Source organism: Sphaeramia orbicularis, chromosome 22, assembly GCF_902148855.1.
Source record: "Sphaeramia orbicularis chromosome 22, fSphaOr1.1, whole genome shotgun sequence".
Lineage (NCBI taxonomy): Eukaryota > Metazoa > Chordata > Actinopteri > Kurtiformes > Apogonidae > Sphaeramia > Sphaeramia orbicularis.
This window is the reverse complement of record NC_043978.1, coordinates 50,356,146-50,381,858: the sequence shown is the minus strand read 5'-3', so window position 1 is coordinate 50,381,858 and position 25,713 is coordinate 50,356,146. Positions and strand designations below refer to the sequence as shown.

General features: G+C 37.5%; 1 protein-coding gene across 4 annotated transcripts in view; it reads left to right on the top strand.

The window, feature by feature from the left end:
- Nucleotides 1-25,713, top strand: part of ppp2r3a (protein phosphatase 2, regulatory subunit B'', alpha) — a 123,298-nt gene that overhangs the window by 40,466 nt on the left and 57,119 nt on the right. The window lies entirely within an intron of this gene.

Below are 25,713 nucleotides of genomic sequence, written 5' to 3'. Positions count from 1 at the left end.
AGCGACAAGACTAAAGTGATGTAAAAGACACAGCAACATAAAAATGATGTAGAGGACAGTTACAGGTGGTATTAAACTACAAAGCAAGTATGATAAAAAGAAAAAAAGTGTTTAACATAAAACTGTGCATAAAATGATATAACACGACAAAACAGAAACATTTTCAAAGCATTGAAGATGAGTGTGTCAACTAGATGAAACCCAAAGACAAGAAATGTGTATATCACACTAATGAGTATTAAATTAACGTCAAATTCTGTCATGTTAACCATCATTTTTGTTTTATGGTTCAGCCATTGTGTGTGTGTGTAACTTTACTGCTCGTCTAAAATTTACTTAGGGGGTCAAATGAGTGGCCATTTTTGTCAAAAGAAAAAAAAAAGTTGTCATAAATGCATAGAAGTGTGTTGAAATAATGCTAATCCATTTGTGCACAGACTACTGATATTATTTGACAGTGGAAGCTCTATTTTCAGAAATATTGGATTTTGAATAGCACGTGTATGTGAAAACTTTTGCTGGTGGACGGACGTGACATTACCCATGATGCTCTGGTCAGTACCAGTACTTTATAAGTAATAAACTTACAGACTTACTATTGCTAATTCTTCTCTTCCTCAGAAATGTTAGTATTGTGGATCTAAAACAATAACAGCTGACACAAAAACACAAAATGTGTCAGTGGATGGATGTGACATGGTTGTTGTGGATCCCATCATACTGATGCTCGGCAGCCATGTCATTGTTTCCACAAATGATCCCTGTGCAAAAACTAGGATCAGAATTATTTATTGTATAGTTTATCATCATACTAAAGAGTAAATAACAATATAGAATTGTTATTTCTTTATAGAAATGTTTATTATTAGAAAACTGTTGATTTAAAAAGTGACGTGTGACATTCTTAATGTATGTATTGGCGTAACATAAGCAGGATGGATCAGCACCATACTCCAGATTGAACCTGTAAAAATAAAACATGTAATATGTAGAATATGTAATATGTATAGAATCTTGTAAGAAAAAATGGGGAATCTAAAAGAAAAGAATATTTGTTTTTCAGGTAAATTTAGTTCAAATATAACTTGGCCATTTGTGACATGACAATATAGCATTAATTGTTCTGAAATTGGACATTTTTGAGCTGAAAACATAGTTCATATGAGCATCAACATGTTGCAACAGAACTGAAATCCTGTAAATTTGCATAACTTGCATTTACCAACACAAAGTTCCTTTGGAGATTCATTTAGATTGATTTCTAATGCACAAAGACATAAATAAGACCTCTAAGCAAATTTTAGCCGTGATACAGAACACTTTTAGTCTTTGACTGAACGCAGCAGCAGTCAGTGTGTGTTTGTGTGCATATTTCTGTGTGTGTGTGGACTGTGACTGGTCAGGCTTTTTGGTCAGTGTGTTAGTATGACGAAGTGTGACAGTAGTTGGTGTGATGGTCCAGGCTTACAGCCAGTTACAGGCATAGTAACAGCATAATGTTCCCACTCTGCTTTCAACTGCTGCCTTGCTGCTATAATGAGGGAATGTTCTTTTCTAAGCTGAACCCAAGGGAGTGTGTAATGACTCATACATGCTGCGGCCATTGTCTTTGTACTCTTGACAATCTGGCCTATAACCAGAGGTCTTGTTTTTTTCCTCAGACTCCAGGTGACAGAAACGCACCAGGAAGAGACTTTGTGTGTGTGTGTGTGTGTGTGTGTGTGTGTTTGTTTGTGTGTGTGTGTGTGTGTGTGTGTGCATGTGTGTGTGTCTATTTGTTGCCTCAGGGTAAACGTACAGAGTAATCTGACATGAGATCATCATTGCTCGTTCTACTTCTTAAGCACAGGATTAAAAGAAACTTTGTGTGTGTCTTTGTGTGCGTCTTTGTGTGTGTGACAGGTCACCCCCTCTGTCTCCGTGGTGAGTCCTGGTTTGACATCGTCAGAGTCTAATAAGCTGAACTTGAGTCAACTCATGTAGTAAATCTTTGCCATATTATCTTTGCCATAGCCCATTACAAACAGATGTGATTCATGTAAATACAGCCTGAAGCATATTTGGAAGCCTGAAAAAACACTCCCAGTCTCTCCGCCTTTCTTATGTTTACTTTGAATCTTTGTTGAGACCAAACCTGGTTGAACAAACAGGCTCTTTTTATTGTGTTGTATTGTATTACACTCAATTATATTGCTTTTGGATGGTGCCTATTCCTTTACGTTTTTATCAGGTATTTCTTTTTTTTTTTTCTCCACCTTTTTCCACATTTACTTGTATTTCCACCTTCAAATGCTTGCTCTGAATCACGTCTTGTTTCTGGAGTTTCTTATTAGTTGAAAGTTTTTTGTTTTTTCAAGCAGTGCGAATGCTGATACTCTTTTTACTGTCCCTAACACTGCAGCTTTTTTCCTTCATTTCTACTTTCTAAAGTTTTTTCCTAGGCTTGTGTTTTCGTTTTTCTTGTTAATTAATAACAATTCATTTTTGGACCCATATTTTCAGAGTAGGATATAAAAATTACTTCAAATAACCATGGAGCAGAACTATTCATTAATCAAGTAAACATATAATTCCAATTTTGCAAAGTAATCAAAAGAGAAATAGTTTTTGTGGTTGTTTAACCCATAAAGACCCAAACATCCACTGGTGACCAGTCATGTACTGATCTAAACTGTTTAATACCTGTCGATCCACTAATTCTGTCAGATACGACCCATTTGGACGTTCAAAGGCTCCGTAGTTACCGTGGAAACACAGTCATCTTCTACAACATTGATTCACCAGTAAAAACCATGGAGCTGGATCAATGACAATGGATGGAGACACTTGTTTTAGGTTCAGTTAATGATAGATTTTACTAAAAAAGGTAACTTTTTGTTCCGTTTTCTCTGTTTTTGATAGAAAAACCCTCAACTTTGATCTGAGCTTTTAAGAATGATCTACATGATCAGTGGATTAAATATAGTAAAATACATGATTTTCACTTAAGAATACAAATTGCAGAGGATAATATTTGAAAAAATGTTGATAAATCACTCAAGAAATGTAAAAAATAGAGAAAGATTAATTTGGGAACAGACACAAAAGAAACACTGGGTCTTTGTGGATTAATCCCATCATATACATGTTGGATGTGGGTGCAAGGCGCAGTAACAGTAGGTGTGTTTTCATTAACTTATTTAATGCATATTTTGATGCTTTACTTTACAAAAAAGTCAACATGTAACTTGTGACTGATAATTTTCATAGTTAAATGGCAAAAGAATAGACAAATGTAATGAAGCTTACATGTCACCATAACTTTTCAGAGTTTCACTTCAAATTCACTTGACATTTTATGGAAACACAGCTTTGTTCTGTGGAAAATGGTGTCAGAAAGAACTTTGATGTTGTGCAGTTGTATGTAGAGAAGTAGGCTATAGTACGACGACACATGAAAAGATGCATTTGATCGCCAAAATATGGCATTTTCAGTGTCTAGCTGATACCTTGGATGATGTTTTGTGTTTTTGTAAAAATATGTAGAAAAAAAGTGAGTTAACAAAGCAAAGGAAGCGGAGTTAATTTAATTATTAGTTTGTAAAAAGGGGGCGGGACTCTATAAGTTATACTTCTTCCCATTCCTTTTCAAGCACCGAAAAATTTTGTTTGACCATGTTGCAGGGTTCTTTGTTATCTGATGATTCTGTGTGCTCGAAATAAAACTAAACTAACTACTTTCACATAGCGAAGGGACTTTAAAGACTGTAAAATGCACTTGATCAATGATGTACACACTAGTCTTTTTCTTTTTTGTAATTAAAATTCATATATTTTGTTGTTTACACCCAGCATCCACACTACTTAGCTCTTTTAACCTACACAAAACAGATGTTGACCCTGTTTTTTTCTGCTTCTGAGTCCTTCCTTGACTCATTGCACCCCTTTTGTTTGACTGTGTACAAGAAAACATGGTGTGGGGGGGTCATGTGATGTGTATTTCAGGTGTGTTAGAATATTGAGAGGTTATTTTTACAAAACAGTTGTGTGGATGAAGATTGGTTTTAGTAGTAGTGTGGCTGTAACCTGAAATGGATCATTCCAACTGCAAGCCAGACTCCTCTCTAAAAGGTAAATTGGAAATCTCAGCAGAGTTTTTCCGTCTCTCCTTTGTTGGTTTTGCATGCAAGGCTTATAATGGCAGGAAGAAACCTGTTTAGACCTTCACACTATTGCCCATTGAAAAACTTAAATCTGTATTGCATCAAATCTCAGTTTTGAGCTCCTCTCAGTTTTATTTGCTGTATAAGTATGGATACAACCGTGTGCATCTCCAGTGTGTTTGCAATATCACACACACTGCCTGTGGTGTACAGGAGGACTGCTTCTCATTAGGAAAGTCTAGACCTAAATCCTGTGCTTTGCCGCAGCACAACAGTCACATGCACAGTTGAAGCCACATCCCTGTTTGCGCTTGGCATGTGCCGAGGCGTTTATGGGTGAATGCATGAAAACTCTGGTGAGCGCTGATGCTTCAAACAGAAATGAAATGTTGTGGAAGACTCCAGCAAAAAAAAACTAAAACGGCTAAAATTTACTTAGGGGGTCAAATGAGTGGCCATTTTTGTCAAAAAAAAAAAAATTGTCATAAATGCATAGAACTGTGTTGAAATAATGCTAATCCATTTGTGCACAGACTACTGATATTATTTGACAGTGGAAGCTCTACTTTCAGAAATATTGGATTTTGAATAGCATGTGTATGTGAAAACTTTTGCTGGTGGACGGACATGACATTACCCATGATGCTCTGGTCAGTACCAGTACTTTATTAGGAATAAACTTATATACTTACTATTCCTAATTCTCCTCTTATTCATAAATGTTAGTATTGTGGATCTAAAACAATAACAGCTGACACAAAAACACAAAATGTGTCAGTGGATGGATGTGACATGGTTGTTGTGGATCCCATCATACTGATGCTCAGCAGCCATGTCACCGTTTCCACAAATGATCCCTGTGCAAAAACTAGGATCAGAATTATTTATTGTATAGTTTATCATCATACTAAACAGTAAATAACAATATAGAATTGTTATTTCTTATAAAAACGCTTATTATTAGAAAACTGTTGATTTAAAAAGTGTCGTGTGACATTCTTAATGTATGTATTGGCGTAACATAAGCAGGATGGATCAGCACCATACTCCATATTGCAACCTGTAAAAATAAAACATGTGATATGTAGCATATAATCTTATAAGAAAAATTGGGGAATCTAAAAGAATAGAATATTTGTTTTTCAGGTAAATTCAGTTCAAATATAACTTGGCCATTTGTAACATGAAAATATAGCATTAATTGTGATGAAATTGGACATTTTTGAGATGAAAACATAGTTCATATGACCATCATTGTGTTGAACAGAACTGAAATCCTGTAAATTTGCATAACTTGCATTTACCAACACAAAGTTCCTTTGGAGATTCACTTATATTGATTTCTTATGCACAAAGACATAAATAAGACCTCTAAGCAAATTTTAGCCGAAAAAGAAAAACAATGAAGGAGAGGAGGGGAAGGAACAGCCAGTGTGGTTATTTATCTTTGAGGATCCCTGGGGGGGGGTGTGATTTACAATGTGGATAAAACTAAAGTGGTGTTGATAAAGAGATGAAACGTGAAAGGAAGAGGAAGAGGAAATGACAAACACTCAGGCAAATGAGAAGAGAAGAGAATGTGATTATGTATTGTGGAGGCAGGCACTGTGGAAAGGGCACTAGTGAGAATATTTTTTTGGTAAAGTGATCTGAAATAGAATATGTAAACACGGTCCAGTCCCTGTGGGAAAGGTTTGTGTGTGACGCACTTGGAGACAGCGAGACTCAAAAACATGTGCACCCCAGCACACACTTAACATACCCTGAGATGAAAAGGCAGCCGGACATTTGACCATGAGCAACAACTGGGGTCACATGCACAAACACAGGTCCGAGAATAGACCCTAAACACTAGGGAAGAAAATAACCCAGTAACAGAGGATGTGGCATGGCTGCATGTGTTTATATGAATGTGAACACAAGAAAGAGAAAGTCAGATCTGTGTGTTTTCCACGTGTATTCATGTGCGTTGGTTAATAGATTTTATTTGTAGCTTTAACAGTGCTAGTAAAAGAGCAAAACAGTTTCTTGCTTATGTTTTTCTTTCAAGTCAACTTTTAATGAATCCCATAAGCTTTTTAAAATCTATTAATTCTACATGTTGTGTCTTCAGTGTTCCCACTACATGCACTAATTGTCTTTCTGTTGAGGTTGTGTACAGCCACAACTTTAAGAGAAGGGAGGGCGGAGGGGGAGTTGAGTGGAGTCCAGTTTTATGGTCTTGTTTGTAAGTCGTCTTGTAAATACCCCCTAACAGGCTTAAAGTGACAGCTGGTGCCACAGACTGTCATAGTTGGCCCTGCTGATGCTGTGCTTTACAGTCAAACTGTGCTTAACTAAAAAGATTTTGGACACAGAAACAAAGAGGAACATTTTTAAGAAATGATATCAACCTATTAGTTCAATTGATATCACTCTTCTATGTATAATAAGATATAAAATATGATAAAAGGGCTATATATGATGACTTTGACTTTGCCTTTCTAGTGGTTGACACAGTTTATTAATAGTCCTGGGGTGTTTTTTGAGTGTGTGAATAATTTGCACGTCAATATATTTCTGAAACTGTTGTTTTTGTCATGCAGACTTTAACACATAATGCAATTATCACACTCTGTAAAAGCGTCACAACATTAGCACAACAATAATGGATCTGTTAGTGTTGATATAGGCGTGCAGGGTGGATAAAACTGAAGTGGTGCAGTGTAAAGGTTCACTGTGTTTCATTTAGTGGTAGAGGGTGGACGTGGAATGGTAGATTCTGTCCCTCTGTGCATATAAAAAGCGAATTGTAAGGTCATGAAACATAGGTCTAAGTTTTGTGTGATTATACACTTATGGAAATGTAATTATGAATATAATATGTCACGTTTGTAATTCGATCCTTCTGAAACCCTAAAAAAAGGCTTAGGCGACTAAGAAGAGGATGTTATTTGCAGTGTAGAAACAAAAATAACCATCATAACAGTGGACTGCCTATTTACCATTACATCATGCTGATCAAATGTATTAGGTTTTCAGCTGTGTACTGCACATAGGTACCCTTTAACTCAGATAGACTTTATATGCTGCTCCAACATCTATTCTGATCTGTTATAGAAAAAACTTTGCAACTGTTGATGCAAAACTGTACATTTGCATCATTATTGGTATGAACAGTGTGGACGGGAACTGTAATATTACATGGCGCTGAGGTTTTCCTAGAGGTTAATGACATCCACAAACGGTGAGCATGAATTAAAGGACTTTTTGGATCATTTATAATAAATATACTGTCTATAGACAAATCATGGAAACTCTGATTAGTGGGTCGGTCTAGCTGATGGTCACCAGTGTCTTGGGGAACAAGGGGTTTCAGTCTTAACCACTTGGCTCGGCTCAAAGACTGATCTAAGCTGCACCGCAATTTTAGATCTTCCATCATCTTACATAAAGTCTTTTGAAGATCTCCAAATCAGTTAAAGGTTTGCCAGAGGTACGACGCACTTTAAACAAGGCGTATAAAAGGCAAAGTGTGTTATTTTGAGGTACAGGGGTTGGAGATGGGATGCAGAACATCTGAGATAGGCTGCACTAAAGTCCGGATTTAGATGTGGTTTTGTGTGCATATTCATGCGCATAGTGGCGAGATAAGAAGGGGTGAGTCAGTGGTGGTTCGGAACACGATGACTCTTCTTGCAGTCGCCGTGACGATTGGCCATAGCAACAGGGGTTTGCGGTTAGAAACCCTAATCTGCTCCTCATATGACCCTCTGATGGACAGGGACAGCAGTCAACACACTTATATACACACATGCATGCACAGACGGCCCTCAGACTGGTTAGTCTGGCCTCAGCTCTCCAGCCTAAACATGCTCTTATATGGGTTTCTGTTCAAATCTGGAGACTTTGACTCTTCTCTTATTATAAACACATGGCGTTACTGCCTACATGCGACTGCCCAGTGAGCACAAACATGTGCTGTTTGGGTATTCACCAGATGTATTTAGTGGAAGCAAGAGCGAGCATCATCTTGTACAGAATTTTTTGAACTTCATATGTACTGTATATCACAGACATCTTACTAAAGTTTTTTTTGGACATTCGGGTTACATATCTCTAGAAACCAAAATGAAAGACTTGTGTTTATTTTAGGGATGCACCGATCCGATACCAGTATCGGGCATCGGCTCTGATACTCAGTGTGTGTACTCGTATTCGTACTTGTAAAAGTAACCCGATACAAATGCACCGATACCACTTACGGCCATGTGACATTCACAGTTCAGTGCAGCAGGTACGCAGCGGTGGATTAATGTGTGTAGAGTGTGGAGATTTTTCAAAATAAATGACGGTGATAAAAGTAACACTGACTGCAAGTAACGTTACAGACACAGACAGATACGGATGCAGCGTTCTGTCCGTCCTCTGCGTACGTTCCATATGTTTTCCAGGTGCTGGCAGATGAGTACCCAGACAGAGAATACCAGCGGAACCGTGGAGGTAGAGGATCTGTTCAAAGAGCCACTGTGTGAGTTAGAGAAAAACTACTGACAGATTTAGGACAAGTACCCAGGGTTGGGCCGGGGGTATGGAGCGGTGCAGACCGCCACCAGTAGAAGTGAAAACGAAACTTATGGCTCATTTCTCTTTTCTCTTCCTGCTGAAGCTAAGCTTTTAAACCTTACCAGTGAAAACGCTGCAATATTAGTATCACATTAGTGTTACCTCTGTCATCTCCACGTTTGTTATTATTGACTTTCTTCTTCTTCTCATAAAACTTTACTCTTCTTCGTGGTATTTGTCCAGTATGGTTAATTCAGATCGGCGCCCCCTGGTGGATTAATTGAGAAACGCTCATTCCAACACATACAACACGACAATAAAGCACATTTACAAACGGAACTAAGAACTGGAATGGGATTATTAAGTACTCGTATCGATGCTCGGTATCGGCAAGTACTCAAATGTAAGTACTCATACTTGGTCTGGAAAAAAGTGGTATCGGTGCATCCCTAGTTTATTTGTAACGTTAGTGTTTGTTTCTTGTGTCAGCCACATGCATGCATGTGATAATCTGAAATCCTGAAGCATTGTGTATCTTATATCATGTTAGAGACCTTGACCTTTGACCTTAATTCTTGATTACAAGTAAAGGTTTGTGCCAGTTTTGAAGAGATTTTGCCAAGCTACTTGTGAAATATCATGTTTTAAACAACCAACTCATGGGTGGACAGACTTTACAGAGATTTGTGGATGCATCTAAATAGTTTAAAGACCTGTATGTGATTTACTTTTCACACTACAAGTCTGAACTAAGGTTCATGTTGTTTTTTTATGTTGTGTACATTTTGTGTGGTTAGTTTTCCTCCAATTTTGAGAGTGGACTGAACAACTTTGCTTGATATACGTCTGTCGTGTTGTCATCGTCTGCATGGACTGCTTCTTCCTGTAGTTGACACTGATAGGTTTAAAGACAGATGTGCACGTTTATTCAGCTCACTGTAACTTCCTCCATCTTTTGATAGTTTTCCTTCTTTTGTTTATTACCAATGTTAGCCTTGCATAGCTTCCTGTAAATGGTCTGAAAATCTGAATCATCCAAAAAGTGTTGTAATAAAAACTGTAATGTCTGTAAAACATCATTTAACACAGGAACATTTGGTGATATAGCATTAGATCCTATAATAATAATAATAATAATAATAAAAGTAATAATACATTTTATTTGTATAGTGCTTGTCATAGAACTCAAAGACACTTTACATACAGTAGATAAAAACGGAAACCAAGCATATTACAAACAGATTAAAAGCAGGTGCAAAAGGCAGGTATATAAATATAAAACAGTTAAACATGAAGATTCAACATTAAAAATATTCTTAAATAAATGAGTTTTAAAAGGGATTTAAAGGTGTTGAGGTCGGAGCAGTGTCGGATAGAAGGTGGGAGGGAGTTCCAGAGGGTTGGAGCAGCAATGAAAAAAGCCCCCCCCCAGGTTCGGTGCTTGGCTCCTTAGATCCTGTTGTGATCAAATGAAAACAGGTTTAATATTTGTGCATATTTCTGGTGGAATTCAATTCTTCAAAATTTGAAATAATCATTAAAAAAACGGAAACAAACAAACAAAAAATCGCCTTTTTAACAACATCATGATATATCGTGATCAGGGATGTAACAATTACTGGTATACTGATAAACTGCAGTAAAATTCCCAGTGGTTAGTGTTACCATTTCAATTCTAACTATCATGATAACCATGTTTGATTACCGCACTTTGAATACTCAGAGTAGGGCTGCACGATTTTGGCAAAAAAAAAAATCCCGATTTTTTTCCTCTAAAAACTCGATCTTCGATTTTGATTTCGATTTTTGGGTAAAACTACAAAAGACAACAGAAGTCAGCATGCTGTTTTCATGAGCAGCCAACAATGCAAGGCACCTCAAATCTGTGATGGAATCACGTGATGAACCCACATAAGTTTTATTCTTAATTAAATCTTTATTGAATGAAGTAGAGTATACAAACAATGTATACAACAAGAAAATAACAGAAGTTTGTCAGGGGGAATACACTACAATACAATGTCCAAATCAGAGCAAATACTTATGTTTTTTATAGCCTTTTTGTTTCCAGATTTATCTAACAGCTTTAAATGAAGTTCAACATCTTTCAACAAATAAATAATATTTGGTTTTGTGTTACAGAACTTACATTTGTGAATGAAAAATTTAGCAAGTAAGATGACTAAATTATATATTTATATATATATATATATATATATATATATGGTTTTTTTTTTTGTTTGTTTTTTTTCCTGGGTATCTGGGCCCACAGAAGTGATACCAATGTAAGTCAGTGACAGGCATCAGTCGTGCGTGTGTGTGTGCGTGGACCACGTTAATATGAGTGATCCTCATGCGGTTCTATTTAAACTGGGGGATCCGTGCGTGGAACAGACCGACCCAGGACACGCTGGAAGGATTCTATCTGTGGAGCTGGTGGATGTGTGTGGGCACAGGGCTGTGTGGGCTCCTCTGCTGAGGCTGCTGACCCCGAGACCCGGACCCGGTTCAGAAGAAGACAGTACGGTACGGATCCGGGACAACGGAAGATGAGTGATCTGCATGCAGTTATATTTCAGTTGCGGGATCCGTGCGTGAAGCCACGGCTTACATTGCTATAAGTACTGCGGGCTCATTAACACATTTAAAGTCCAGTCATTACACGGACTTCTGTGACAGACCGCTGTCACTGATAGGAGGAGGAGCCTACGGGAGCCCGCAAGCGCGCGGCCCGCAGGCACGAAAGAGATGAAATTGATTTTACGATTTCCCTTTTTTAAAAATTGTACTAATTAAAAAATCCGATTTCGATTTAAAATCGATTAATCGTGCAGCCCTAACTCAGAGAGAGAGAAAGAGAGAGAAAGAGAGAGAGAGAAAGAGAGACCTCCGTTCTATCTATCTATCTATGAAAAAGAAACTAAAACAACTCAAACTTGATATAGAAAATGGTTAAACAATGGCCATAAGGTGTCATCTTTAATGCACATTTGTATGTTTGATGTTTACTTGGTAATATTTGAATGTTTCTGCCAACAAAGTACATTGTGCTAGTATTTTATTTGTTTGTTTGTTTGTTTTTCTTTTTTCTCAAAATACATCTTTATTAAATTATTCCAGTGTGTGTATAAGCACTTTTTGAACATTTTGAGCACAATTTCAACAATACCGCGATACTAATGATAACCATGATCATTTTGGTCGCAATAACCATAATATGAAATTTTCATATCGTTACATCCCTAATTGTGATATATCATAACGTCATCCTAGTATTGTGATTTGTATCGTATCACCAGAGTGTTGCCGATACACAGCCCTAATAACAGTAGACAGTCTTTAAATCTGCCAGTCTGTCTGTTTGGGCTGTCTCTCCCCTCATACATTGTACATGTGATTGTGTGGAAATGTTGTGCTGTTTGTCTTTTCACACCTGCCCACTACACTCCTATCACTTTACATTTTGGGCCCAGAAAAAAGTGATGCCACCAGTAAACACTGATGTCTCCCACAGTCGGCTGCGTGTGGGCAGATCCATTGTGTTGTTGGTTTTATGACACACTTTCTATGATTTGGTTTCACGAGTGTTTGGTTTGAGCACAATGTCCCTGTAATGGAGGAGTGGATTTATGGGTTAATCTTTGAATGTGTGTTAGTGTAAAGACACTAAAGTATCTGGGGAATGTTTTTTTTTTTTTTTTTTTTACTCCCTCAGAACAAATCACTCAGCTCCGACCAGCAGTGGGTCTGAGACGTGGTGTGGTTTTGGCTCCTTGCCGTCTAGTTTTGGTCTATTTCCTTTCCTTTTTGGGCTGCAAGCGTGTCTGAGCACTCATTGTCAAATAATTAATAGTGTCTGTCCCCTTCTTTCGTCATGCATTTAGCTATTAGAGTGACTTCTATAGCTGTGATAAATATTGATAATGGTAAACTACAGCAGCTCTTTCCACGATCAAGATAAATGCTGTTCCTGACCAGAATAAAGTCACATCATTATGTTAAGTTATACCTCAGGCACTGCCTTGAAATTCATAAATATGATATAAGTCATAACCTTTCAGAAAAGTATCTCCGTTAGGGGTTTCCAGAGCTAATCAGCAGGATTAGTCAGGCATTACTCAGGCATTTTTATGAATCATTTAAGGACAACTAAGAGCTAATATTGGCACATTTTCATTTAAGGCAAACAAGTGATCACGCATCAGTTTTTAAAAAAAATCTTGACTATTTAAGCGAAAGATCAAAACAAAAAAAAAAAAACCCAGAATGTGGCCTTTATGTAATTATTTTTTAATTTTTCTTAGATGTTGCATGGCCATTTTTGTGATTTCCAAGAGTAATCCTATCAAGAACTTATTCAAGTGAAAGTTATATTTACTATTATGCACTTTTTGAGATGAACTTCATGACACAGTTGTGATGAAACGCATCAGCGCTGGTGATAATACACATAAAATTCCACAGACATCTAAAACTAACATGCCTTTTCGTTCTCTGAAATCCTCCTGAGCCTTCACACCCTCATACTTTCGTGGAATTGCCTGTTTTGGATCAGTCTACATCACGTTTATATTAAAAAATGAACGTTTGTGTAGGGCTAGGATTATATTGTGATGATTATTGTTATGTGGGGTTTATTGCAGTTGTCAAAGCTTTGGTTTATGAATATTTTGCTTCTCAACACACCGTTTCCTTGCTTTGACTTGGTTTGGATGTGTGTCTCCTTTCTTGTTGGAAGTGGTTAGTGTAAGCTGGTTGCCTTTGGGTCTGCTTTGTAGGTGGCAGCAAGAATAAACTGTCGAATCCAGGTCAGCTGTCTTTGCGCATTACATTAGATCTGTTTGTATGTCCTTTGTCTTTGGTGCCAGTTGTGTGTGTTTGTGTGGGCGTATATGTGTATATGTGTGTCTGATGTCTGAGTTTATCTCCGTGTGCATTAGCAGAACACAGCCAAAAGCATGACATCACCCAAAATGTGCTTTTTAAATTAGCACCAACGCCAAGACCAGGTCATGTTGAGCTGCAGGCGATACAGAATAAACAGATGTGTGCACATGTAGGTGTGTGTGTGCTTTGGCATGCTTAAATCCACATGCACCATCTGTAGATGTGGCAAAGAGGTAGAAAATTGATCTAAATCATTGCATTTGAGGATCAAGATCTGCTTTAACTTTAAAATGAAGTTTATGCATGATGTGATTAGAGTAAGTCTCCAAGAAACAAAGATAAGTCAATATTAAGTCCCTAAATACGTGGAGATACAATATGTGTGTGTCGTTTTGTGTTTACTACAGGTCAGAGGCTGTCAAAAAGCCCACACATTCTTTACTCCAGTAGAGGTATAGATACTACATGAAAGAAAAAAAGAAGCAGAATCCCTGATTTAACTTCTTCACTGCAGTAAAAATGGAAAAGTACAGGCTCTGAAATGTATGAAAGGAAGTTGGAAGTTTTAAGGATAGCCAATCCAATCCAACTTTATTTGTAAAGCACTTTAAAACAACTGCAGTGGACCAAAGTGCTGTACAGAAGAAAAATTAAAACCAAAATAGAAGTATAAAATACAGAATAGATTGAAACATGTTTGTTTGCAGTTTCCTCTTGTTGCAACTTTTATGATGTTTTCCTGTTTATTCATTTTGTGAATCACTTAATCCTCAAGAGGGTTGTGGGGATGCTGGAACGTATTCCATCTACCATTCATGTGTCATATGACATATACAGACAAACAACCATTCACTCACGTTCACATCTATAGGCGATTTCAGATCAACCAGTTTAGGGGCATGTCTTTGGACGCTGGGAGGAACCTGGAGAATCCACACAGACAAAGGAAGAACATGCAGGAAAGCTGTTAGAATGAAGTAGACACCTAAGAATCTTGAGATACCGGAAAGCTTTGCTTAAGTACATTAACATAGTATTTATACTTAGTTACTTCTCTCCTCCTGCACATTTAGTTGTTTCCATCGTTATCATATGACCTTAAGTGTTATCGTGTCTGTGCAGCATGTTTCACTGCCCTCTGCACTGGCAAGAGATTGTGTGTGTGTGTGTGTGTGTGTGTGTGTGTGTGTGTGTGTGTGTGTGTGTGTGCGTGTGTATGTGTGTTATCTACATTGTCTGTTAGCCTTATAAGGACAAGCAGTTTTAGCAGGAAACATTTTAAAGATAAAAAAAGATGTGAGTCACTGGTTTCCTTCACCTGCTACAAGGCCTAAAAACATCCTCTTTTCTGCCTCCAACACCTTCCTTGAAGGCATATTGTGTATGCTGTGTGTATGTGTGTTTACGAGTGTGTCCTGTAGTCCTTGGGGTGCTGTGTTTTCTCTAATGAGGTGCTGAGCTGTTCACACAGCCCACTTTCCCCAAGAGATGTGAAGGGCACCAGGGAAAAACTGCTGCAGCACCACAAGTGCAGGGCAGCCTTCGTTGAAATAATGTGTGAGGTGGATAGTAAAAAGAGCTGCAGAAGGACAGATGGAAGTATGGCACAAATGAGGGCCCATTGAGACAGGATATGAATTAAGCTGTGATGTTTAAGAAGCTGGGTTTTCACCTCACAATTTTGTACAGATTGAAAATGTGACCTGCCTTAGAAGAACAGGTGGCTTTTTTTAAACATGGTAAAATATTAAGCTTTTTCCAATGTCTTCTTTGTAAAGTGAATGGGAAACTCCTTCAAACCCACTTCAATTTGAGATTCATCTACTTCCATTCAGTTGGAAACTTCAGTCAGCTGTTAAACAAGTCACAAGACTTTCAGCTATTATACTATTATTCAGCTTTTTCATATGTTGTACAGTTAATGTAACATGTCTGTTGTTCCCTTTAAAATGAAGTCTACTCATACATCCAAAATCTTGTTTCCAGCTTAGATTTCTATGAAAACAATGGATGTTGTGTTTGAATGATTTTCTTTTTGAGGAATACCTGTTCTGCTCTCCTCTACAAAAACTATTTGTTGCTATTCACAGAAAACACAGTTATTAAGTTGACATCGTAAAAATGAAAACCAATTCTTCAAATATAAATCACGATAAGCTTTGTCCAGTGTTTTCTCCTTTCAGAGTGATACTGTGAACCTGCACACCTGCGGTTCAAACCCGTTTAGCCCCGACTGCTGTTCTGACCTATAAAGACCAGTGCCATTATTTCAGGGCATGATCTATCACGCCTGCAGACGTAGTTTCCACACAAACAGCGGCGGTGTTTGCATACGTGTGCAGGTCTCCAGAGTGCAGTGATTTGTGATTCCCAGCAGCAGCAGAAGCAGCCTGGGTCTCATCCAGACAATACGTTTGCCAGACATACCGAGAAAACCCCCAAATCTCTGCCAGACACACAAACACATGTTCATCAAGTGTTAATTAAATGTAAGGGAAAGTATCATTTAGGGATATTTCTTGACTGCATAAGTAAGATATGATAAACTTGTAAATATTTCAGAGCATAAGCAAACAGCAACTTTATTCCATAATTGTGTCAGATACCTCCTTGAGTCTTCTTCCCTCCATCCCTGTGTTTTGGCTCACATACAGCCGTCTGGGCTTCATAGCAGCAGCTCCTCGCTCATCTCTGTGTGAGACCTGGCCAGGTCTTTCACAAATCCAGACCCCCAGAAAAACCAGAACCTCCTGTTCAAGAAAGACGTGGTTGTAAAATCAATACAACCATCCCTCTGTGTTTTTAAATACTGCATTTTCAAAGAATTTCAGTACACAGCAGAGTAAAGAGAGCAAGAAAATATGGATGAGAAATGGGATGAAATGCAGCAAAAAAAAAAAATACTGTTTGATTTATACTCGGGCTGTTGTGAAAAAGTGGTTCGTGGTGTCGATTGCTTGACTGTCTCAGAAAGTAGTTTTAGGCTGATTTGAATAAGAATATATATATGTAAAATCCTGTCTATTGCAGATGTTGGAATTTTAAAATATTAATATCCACTATGTTTATGGATCTCCAACCTGAAGGAAGGTTTATAATGATAAGAGAAGAAACCTGAGGCCAGAATGCATATATTACACTTTATGTGAACGGAAACACCTTTGAGTTTCAAGACATAAAACTCAGTTCAAACAACATGTTTTTTATTCATGACTACACCCCTAACCATTTTTGACTTTCATAGAAACTGTTGAACTGAGGAGTTCTTAATCAGTGAATCTGAAACTGAAAATCAAACTGGACAAACCACAGAACAGATTCCAGTTGAGATGCCTGGTGCTGTTTATTGGTTCTGTAGGTTCTGATAGTCTCTAAAATATCTTATTGGCAACAATGATTCTGTCTCTGAGATTTAGGTCAGAGATTATTTCACCTGCAAATGAGGGACGGTTGTTTTTCTTCAAGGGTTTGATTGGCAGAGCACTTTTTTCTCTTTTTTTCCCTTTGTTTGCAGCAGTATCTGATGCAGAAAATGATGATAATTGAAGCAAGATTTAGGCTTGACAAGGATACAGACTCTGGCAGAGTATCTTCTGCATCTGTCTGCCAGAAAATGACAACTCGGCAGTTGATTGAAGCAGGGCCGATACTAGACAAACCTGGCTGCAGAATAACTTTGACTCAGTTGTTCAGAACGTATGAGTGTGTAGTTGTTGCACATCAACTTGCGTGTGTGTGTGTGTGTGTACGTATGCAACCAGGCAGGAGAAGTCAGAGTAAATAATTCATGTGAGGATTACAGAAAGGGAGCAGAGAAGTGGGTCAGAACTGCAGTTAGTTAGGACATTTGTAGAGATCAGAGTGTGGGAAAGGAAAGAAAGATGTGATTGGATGGAATAAAGGATAGAAGCAAAAGAGAATTGTCTTCTCATACAAATCCAGGTTCCATCCTTTTGGATTATTGTGTGTGAAAACAGGTTTTGTTTTCCAGAGGAGACTTTCTGTGTGTAAAGCCTCAGTAATCCCTCTTTTGTAACTACTGTTGTCCCCTTATTGAAGGGCGGAAGTCAATACCCAGAGAGCCACCAGTCTGTGTTTCCCAGATCTCCTTAGTATGTGTGCGGCATAGCAAAGCTCTCTGCTCTCTGTGTGTGTTCTCAGCAACAACACAGAAATTGTGTGTTGGTGTGAGGGCGAGTATGAGCCTGTCCTCTCTCCCTCGGGGTATGTTTGGGGTTCCTATTTGGACCTTTTACTTCACAAAGACCCACTTACCCTCTGAGGCCCCCTTGGGACCTCACCACATGCACATACGCACATGCACATGCTACACACAGCAAAACAACAACACACATATCGTAGGCAGGATAACACAAAATACACAACTCATGTCTGTGCACACTGCACTCAAGTACTAGTGCACGGACATACTTTTGGTGGCAGGGTTGAAGGTTGTGACAGAAGTGGCCTCTGGTGATTTAGTGCTTCCTTGTGAAGGTCAAGTTGAAGGAGGACTTTTTTTTTTTTAGACAGGTTAAGAAGGAAGGAGAGGGGGAGGGAGGAAAAGAGAGGGTCCAAAACAGTGACAGAATAAGAGGAGAGGATGGGAAGGAGGGAAAGGAATGCTGGGTCCTACAGACAAAATATTACCACAATAAAAATATTCATCTGTTACTACTAATAGTTATCATAATACACTTTAACCCTTTCATACATGAATTATGACAACCTTAGCCAAGATATTTTTCCTCAGTGTTTTTATTCCTCTTTAGCTATGAAAAACAAACAAACAATGCAATCGAGTTTCATTTATTTTTTTTAAGGAGTTACAAAAATGTCCACTCAGCCAGACACCATGCATTTAATTTTTGAAGCAAAGAAATGTGTATTTAAAACCTAATATCAAAAACTATGCAATAAAAACATTCTTAGTGCTGCTAATCAGATGTTTTTTCACAATTTAACATACTCTAATACTAGTTATGACTCATTTCATGGAGATAATATGCAAAAAAAGGCCTTTTTGTTAAAAAAAAAAAAAAAAATGTTGATTACAGTCTAATAACAGTTAGCAATTGATTTACACTAAAACATGTCACTGCAGATCAGGTTTATCAAGAACAGCAAAGCTACGGTAATTGTATGAATTGTAGTGTATGGGATGATGCATAAGTGTCCACTGTGTTGGCTGATATGTTTATGTTTATGTTTATGTTTACGCATTTGGCAGACGCTTTTTTCCAAAGCGACTTACAGGGGAAAACCAATTAAATCACTGATTATGCAACTAAAACAACTAAAACAACAAAACCCATGAATATACAAGAGAACAGCTGTAGAGTAAGTGTCCACTGTAGTGACCACTATGCATGAAAGGGTAAAATCATCATGTCTTTCCAATGTAAACTTTGCATTTTGTTCCTAAACTAAGCAGATAATTATTTGTGCTTGTATAAAATGTAAGGAGATGAAAATTATGTAAGAGATGCAACAAGACAAAAAAAGACACTAACATAACACAAGATGAAAATTAAAGATGAATAAAACTTGTAACAAAATGATGTGAACCATGTCAAAGAAGTAACAGGATGTACACGGCGTAAAACACAAAACAGGATGAAAATAACACACAACAAGATTAAAAACACTAATGCTACCTTTTCCACCGTCGGTATCGGCTTGACATGACTTTTTTGGTGTTTTCACTCTGGGGTCACTCAGGATCACCAGATACTATTTCTAGTACCACCTTCACCAAGTTTTCCGAGAGAGGTAAAGCGATGTTAAACATGATCCAGGAGTCTGGGTCTGCTTGAGGTTTCTGCTGTTAAAGGGAAGTTTTTCCTCGCCACTGCCACCAGTCACAAGTGTTTGCTCCTGGAGGATTCTGTTGGGTTTCTGTAAATTGGCTTAGAGTCTGGTTTTGACCAACTCTATATATAAAGTGTCATGAGATAACTTTTTTGTTGTGATCTGGTGCTATATAAATAAAATTTGATTGATTGAGTGATTGATTGGCTTTCCCTGTAAGTCACTTTGGAAAAAACCATCTACCAAATGCATAAACATAAACATGATGTGGAATCATGCAGATCACAGGTTGGCCGTTTCAGAAGGACTGTGCCAATACATACATTCATTCTTTCATTCATTTTCTGAACCTGCCTTATCCTGACTAGGGTCACTGGAACCTATCTCAGCTACCTATGAGTGAAGCCAGGACTCACCCTGGACATGCCTCCAATACATACAGTTGCGGAAAAAATTATTAGACCATCAAAAATCATCAAAAACAATGTTTATGCAATCAAGTACCAACTCCTGTGTGTATCATGTGACTAAAACAGACCGAAAAGAAAACATGGAATGCCCAAAAGCACTGTTTTAGTCAGTACAATGCCATAGATATTGATGTAAGAACTAAAGTGATTTTGGTTATTATCAAGGAAACCCTGATGAGCTGTTTTTGTTGTTATCATTATATTTGTCCAAACAAATGTATCTTTACAGGGTGGGGAAGCAAAATTTACAATAAACATTTAGTTGTTTTTTCTCAGCAGGCACTACGTCAATTGTTTTGAAACCAAACATATACTGATGTCATAATCATACCTAACACTATTATCCATACCTTTTCAGAAACTTTTGCCCATATGAGTAATCAGGAAAGCAAACGTCAAAGAGTGTGTGATTTGCTGAATGCACTCGTCACACCAAAGGAGATTTCAAAAATAGTTGGAGTGTCCATAAAGACTGTTTATAATGGAAAGAAGAGAATGACTATGAGCAAAACTATTACCAGAAAGTCTGGAAGATACTATTAAAGAAGAATGGGAGAAGTTGTCACCCGAATATTTGAGGAACACTTGCGCAAGTTTCAGGAAGCGTGTGAAGGCAGTTATTGAGAAAGAAGGAGGACACATAGAATAAAAACATTTTCTATTATGTCAATTTTCTTGTGGCAAATAAATTCTCATGACTTTCAATAAACTAATTGGTCATACACTGTCTTTCAATCCCTGCCTCAAAATATTGTAAATTTTGCTTCCCCACCCTGTAGTTGTACCAGGCATTAAAATGAACAAGAAATTGAAGACAACAAGGGTGGTCTAATAATTTTTTCCACAACTGTATGTGTGTTGCAACACGGGACAAGCTAAGCTAGCGTGAATTCTTCTAAGCAAATCATCAAGTTGGCTCTATCTTGATAAGTTGACCATCTATTTGAAGTGTTCACAACTCAATTCTTGCCTGAAAAAGCTTCAAATAACCTGTTATTTTTCACATTGTAATGAACACTTTGAAGTGTCAACCCCCTCCGTTGTTGCCTGGCTTGCAGCTGCAGTTCCACTGAATGTGAGTTAGTGTGAAAATAGTTTATGCTGCTTCGCTATGACGACCAGTTGCCCTGAGGGAGTGCGATACCTGCGGTGGAAACATGCTGGTGCCAAGTCAAGTAAAGTTAAGGGGAGCTGAGCTAATACCTTCAGGGAAAAAGCGCCAAAAATGATGCATTGACATAAAAATGAAAAAGATAAAACAAGGTGAAAATAACTGAAGACACAAGACAAAAATACACCTCTGATTGAATGATTTAGTACTTATTTTCTCCAGTTTCTTTATTTTAACTTACAGCACAGTCTGACTTTTTTTTTTTTTTTACATATGATGAAAACGTTATATATAACATGAATGAGATTTACTCAGGCATACAATAGTGATGATATCATTATTGTTTTATATCCTAGCACTAGGTGAGCACCAGTAACCTCACATTAATTTGGAACAAAGAACACAGGAAACTCATCCACATCTACTAGTTAAATCCATTTGTACAGACCAAGAAAGTAGTAAAACCCCTGGAACCCCTGAAAAGAAACAGAAAGTGAAAGAAGTGGAAGAAGCACAAGATAAAGGAGACCAATGAGACTTCAACAGTAAATTGCTTTGCAGCACTTTGTTAAAAGCCTACAAATGTTCTAAGGGGGTAGTCTTTCCAATGTGCCTGGGTTAACGTTATTTATAGTGCTAGCACTGAGAATAACACATACCTGTATCTGAAATGAATAGGCTTCGAGTCTTACTAAAGTTTGTTTTTGCTGCTTTGAACCATCTCAGACTGCTTATAAATAAACGTCCATTTTTCATGTCCAAATGCATTCCTGATTCAAGTGTTGGAGCTTTGGCTTGTTGATGTAAATTGAAAGCTGATAAGTCTATGCTTTCTCAGGAAACTCACCCATAAAATTTTCCAAGAAAAAAAGAAAACAAAAGCTAGCTGCCACTAAATCAGGGCAAAGTTTGAAAACATACCATAGAGTGTGTGTTCACCAGTAAATCACACTTTTCTCTATGTGTGTCAGTGAAGTATGTGCAGGCATTCGTGGCTGAGTGTACGTATGTGTGTGTGGAGTTTGTTCAGGGTTATAAACACCGGCTGAGTTTGTTTACACACTCAGTATCACTTTGGGTAGCTGGCGTTTACCAGTATGTATATACACACATATTAAGTGTGTGTACAAAAAAGAAGACCGAAACGTGTGTGTCTGATTACTAGCCTGTAATGGCCTATTTCTAACTGTCTGTCCAGATTTAAGCTAAAGTACAGCTTGCCAGGAAGTGTAATTTCCTGCTCAAGAGACTGATTCAGCAGCATCCAGCTGTTGTGTGTGTTTGTGTGGAGAGAAAGCAGGACAGAGACAGTTGAGGTGACCGCCTGTTTTTTACATACTACTTCTTAATAGTTGTTTTTCCAGGTGCCAACAACCCCCATCCCTACCTTTGCCAGCCACTTTCACCCACCCACGAGCCAACCAATCATTCCTCTCCGTTGCCTCTGCTGCTTTTTTTTCACACTTATAAGTACAAAACTCCAGCTCCTTAATTCCCCTGTGAACCCACTACAGATCATATGTCACACCCTCAGCCTAAGTTGTAATAACCTTTCAATCTTGTTTCATATTCCCGCAGTCCTTCTGAAAATCCCGACCTCCACAGGGGATACAAGAACCAGACTTTTCTTTGCTTTAAATAGTTTAGATTTAAATTGACATGCACTGGATTTGTAAAATTATGATAAGCTCCCATGTTTCTGTTTCTATAAATATATATTATGCTTGTGTGCTTCAGAAAAGGCTTGAGGTTGGTCTGTAACTGCAGTTAGTGCAGTCTCACAGCAATGGTATAATAAATATATAAGTATTTATGTGTGGGATGGCACAAGTCTAAAGAAATGTGTTGGCCCTCAGGAAGCAGCGGAAAAACAGAGGAAAAATAAAAAAGACTGGAGTATACTGGGATACGAAAACATCCAAAAGTATCTGAAAGGGGAAGAGAGACACAGGGAACAATAGACTTATTTAGACTTGGACATTTTAATAACTTATTGCTACCTTATAAGTTGAGTAATCAAGCCAATTTAACCCTTTCATGCATAGTGGTCACTACAGTGGACAGCTGTTCTACTGATGTTCTCTTGTACAGTATATTCATGGATTTTGTTGTTTTAGTTCCGTATCAGCCAACACGCATCATCCCATACACTGTAATTCTTACCATTACTGTAACTTTGCTGTTCTTGATAAACCTGATCGGCACTAAAATGTTTGAGTGTAAATCAAATGCTTGTTATTGTTGTTAGACTACAATTTTTTAAACAAAAATGTGTTTCTTTTTGCATATTATCTCCATGAAGTGAGTAATGACTAGTATTAGAGTATGTTAAAATGTGAGAAAACATCAGATTAGCAGCTTTAAAAAAGTCTTTATTTCATAGATTTCACACAGTATATCAGTAAATACACGTTTATTTGCTTCAAAAATTAAACCCATGGTGTGCAGCTGCAACTCCATGAAAAATAGGTTCAAAAAATTTTTCAATCACATTGTTTTTTTTTATTACCTAAAGAAGAATAAAAACACTCGTGTTTAAGGCTCTCGTAATTCATGCATGAAAGGGTTAAGTTGATAAGTCAGGTCATCATTAACACACGCCCTCAGCCCAAAACAAAATAATAACCAAAAAGTGCCAAGTGGTGCCAGGCACAACAAACCCTGCCCCTCACACATATTTTGCCCATTATAAGTAAATGGGAAGATTTTAAAAATTCATAAAGAAGTTGAACTTGGACCTGCTGTTCCCAAATGTAATGAGATCTATTCTGGGTCACTGGCAATCTATAAAGTCAGTCTGGTATGAATTCAGCCAGTAGTTTTGCTGCTAGAGTGTTAACAAACAAACCAAACCAAAAACTATACCCCTTGTCTCCCCTTCAGGGGGCAGGGTAAAAAAAAATAAAAGACTAACTAAAGAGTGGGTGTGCCACAAATATACCAAACAACTGTTGTATAGTATACTTCAAACACCTCAAACACTTTTTCACACTTTACATATTTCTTGCAAAAAGTTTTAAAATAAAATTACTATTGTCCAACTGAGTGAAATAATGCTTTACTCTTGTTCTTGTTATGTCTTCTGTTCCAGGCCCTTCTTTGCTCCAAACAGAAACTAAAGTGAAAATACAGCGCTCGGGTGGAAACAGCGCTATTTACATTTTTTCCACATCTCTGTGAAGTAAAACATATACTTACTGTTTCAGCTAATGCTTTGATCATGTATTTGCTAGGGTGCCGATTAGGGGGGGTGAACATGACAAATTCATGGGGCCACGTATTTGTGGGGTGCCCATAGAGGAGTGGAGGGGGCCCAGTGGATATAGAAGTTGTGAAAATTTTGTGTAAGATCTGCTGTATAAGAGAGGTGTAGAGGTCGGGAGGTGAATGATGAAAGCGTGTTAAGTTTCGTTTGCGTTTCCTCAACGATTATTATTATGGGGCCCATAATTGGTAGTGACAGCCCTGTGTGTTTGTGAACATCTCTAAAACATACAACCAAAATAATCTTACCAATTGGTTTTGATAGAGTCATTATAGTTAATGACAACTAAGACTAAAATTAGCAGTTCAAAAAATAAATATGAAATAATATTAAGTTAAACAACAGTTTTCAGAGGTGTGAAAACTTGGTAGAAACTACAATGAACAAGGCTAAACAACACTAACTAAAACAAAATAGAACTTCACGTGAATTCAACTTCGTTTCCTTCATCAGTTTGTGGATTTATGAAATTTGAATCTTGAATTTAAATTTTTTTCAGTTAATGTAAAAAACAAAAACATGGTTCTCTTAGATTCAGTTGAAGACCGTCTCTTTTTGTCAGACCATAGATCTGCTGTTTTGTCCTCACTGTGAGCCAGGATTGGTTTAGCATCCACCACTTTTGTTTAGATTGTCAAACTCATATTAGTTCAGGGGCCACATTCAGGCAGTTGGATCTCGAGTGGGCCGGACCAGTAAAATAATAGCATAATAACCTATAAATAATGACAACTCCTAACTTTTCTCTTTGTTTTAGTACAAAAAAATAAGATTAAATTATGAAAATATTTACTTTAACTAACTACCCAAACAAAATAGATGAGATTAACCTGAAAAAACAGATTTTTCTTGAGAAAAATAAGTGCAATTTTAACAATATTATGCCTCTATTATGCCCCAATGTATTGTACATCTACAAAGGCACAAAACATTTAGTAGAAGGCAGAATATTGTTAAAATTGCACTTAATTTTCTTTATACATTTCATGTTGTTCATATTTGTTCAGGTTATTCACATTTTAGTGTTGTTATTTTATTTGAGATCACATTGGTCTGTATGTGGCCCCTGAACGAGTTCGACATAATTGGTTGTTCATATTAATTATTGCACTTTGCAAATTCATCTTGTGGGCCGAAGTGGACCCTTTGACGGGCTGGTTTTGGCCCATGGGCCACATGTTTGACACCCCTGGTTTAGATCAAATGAAAAGTCTGTAAAGCTTTCAGTCTTCATTTAAAGCTGTTTTAATGTGTTGTAAATGTTTTTTTTTGTTTTTCTCTACAACTTAATTCTGGCTTTTAGTACAGACTGTTTAATACCTTAACTATTGATTGACATCTACTCTGTTTTTTTTTGTTTTTTTTTGCTTTGTATCTTTTGATAAACATTGTCTCATATTATAATTGTATTTGAATTCATGCATTCTCTCATTTCTGTCGTCATTCATTCTTTTTCAGCCTCTGTAATTCAAGGCTTTCCAC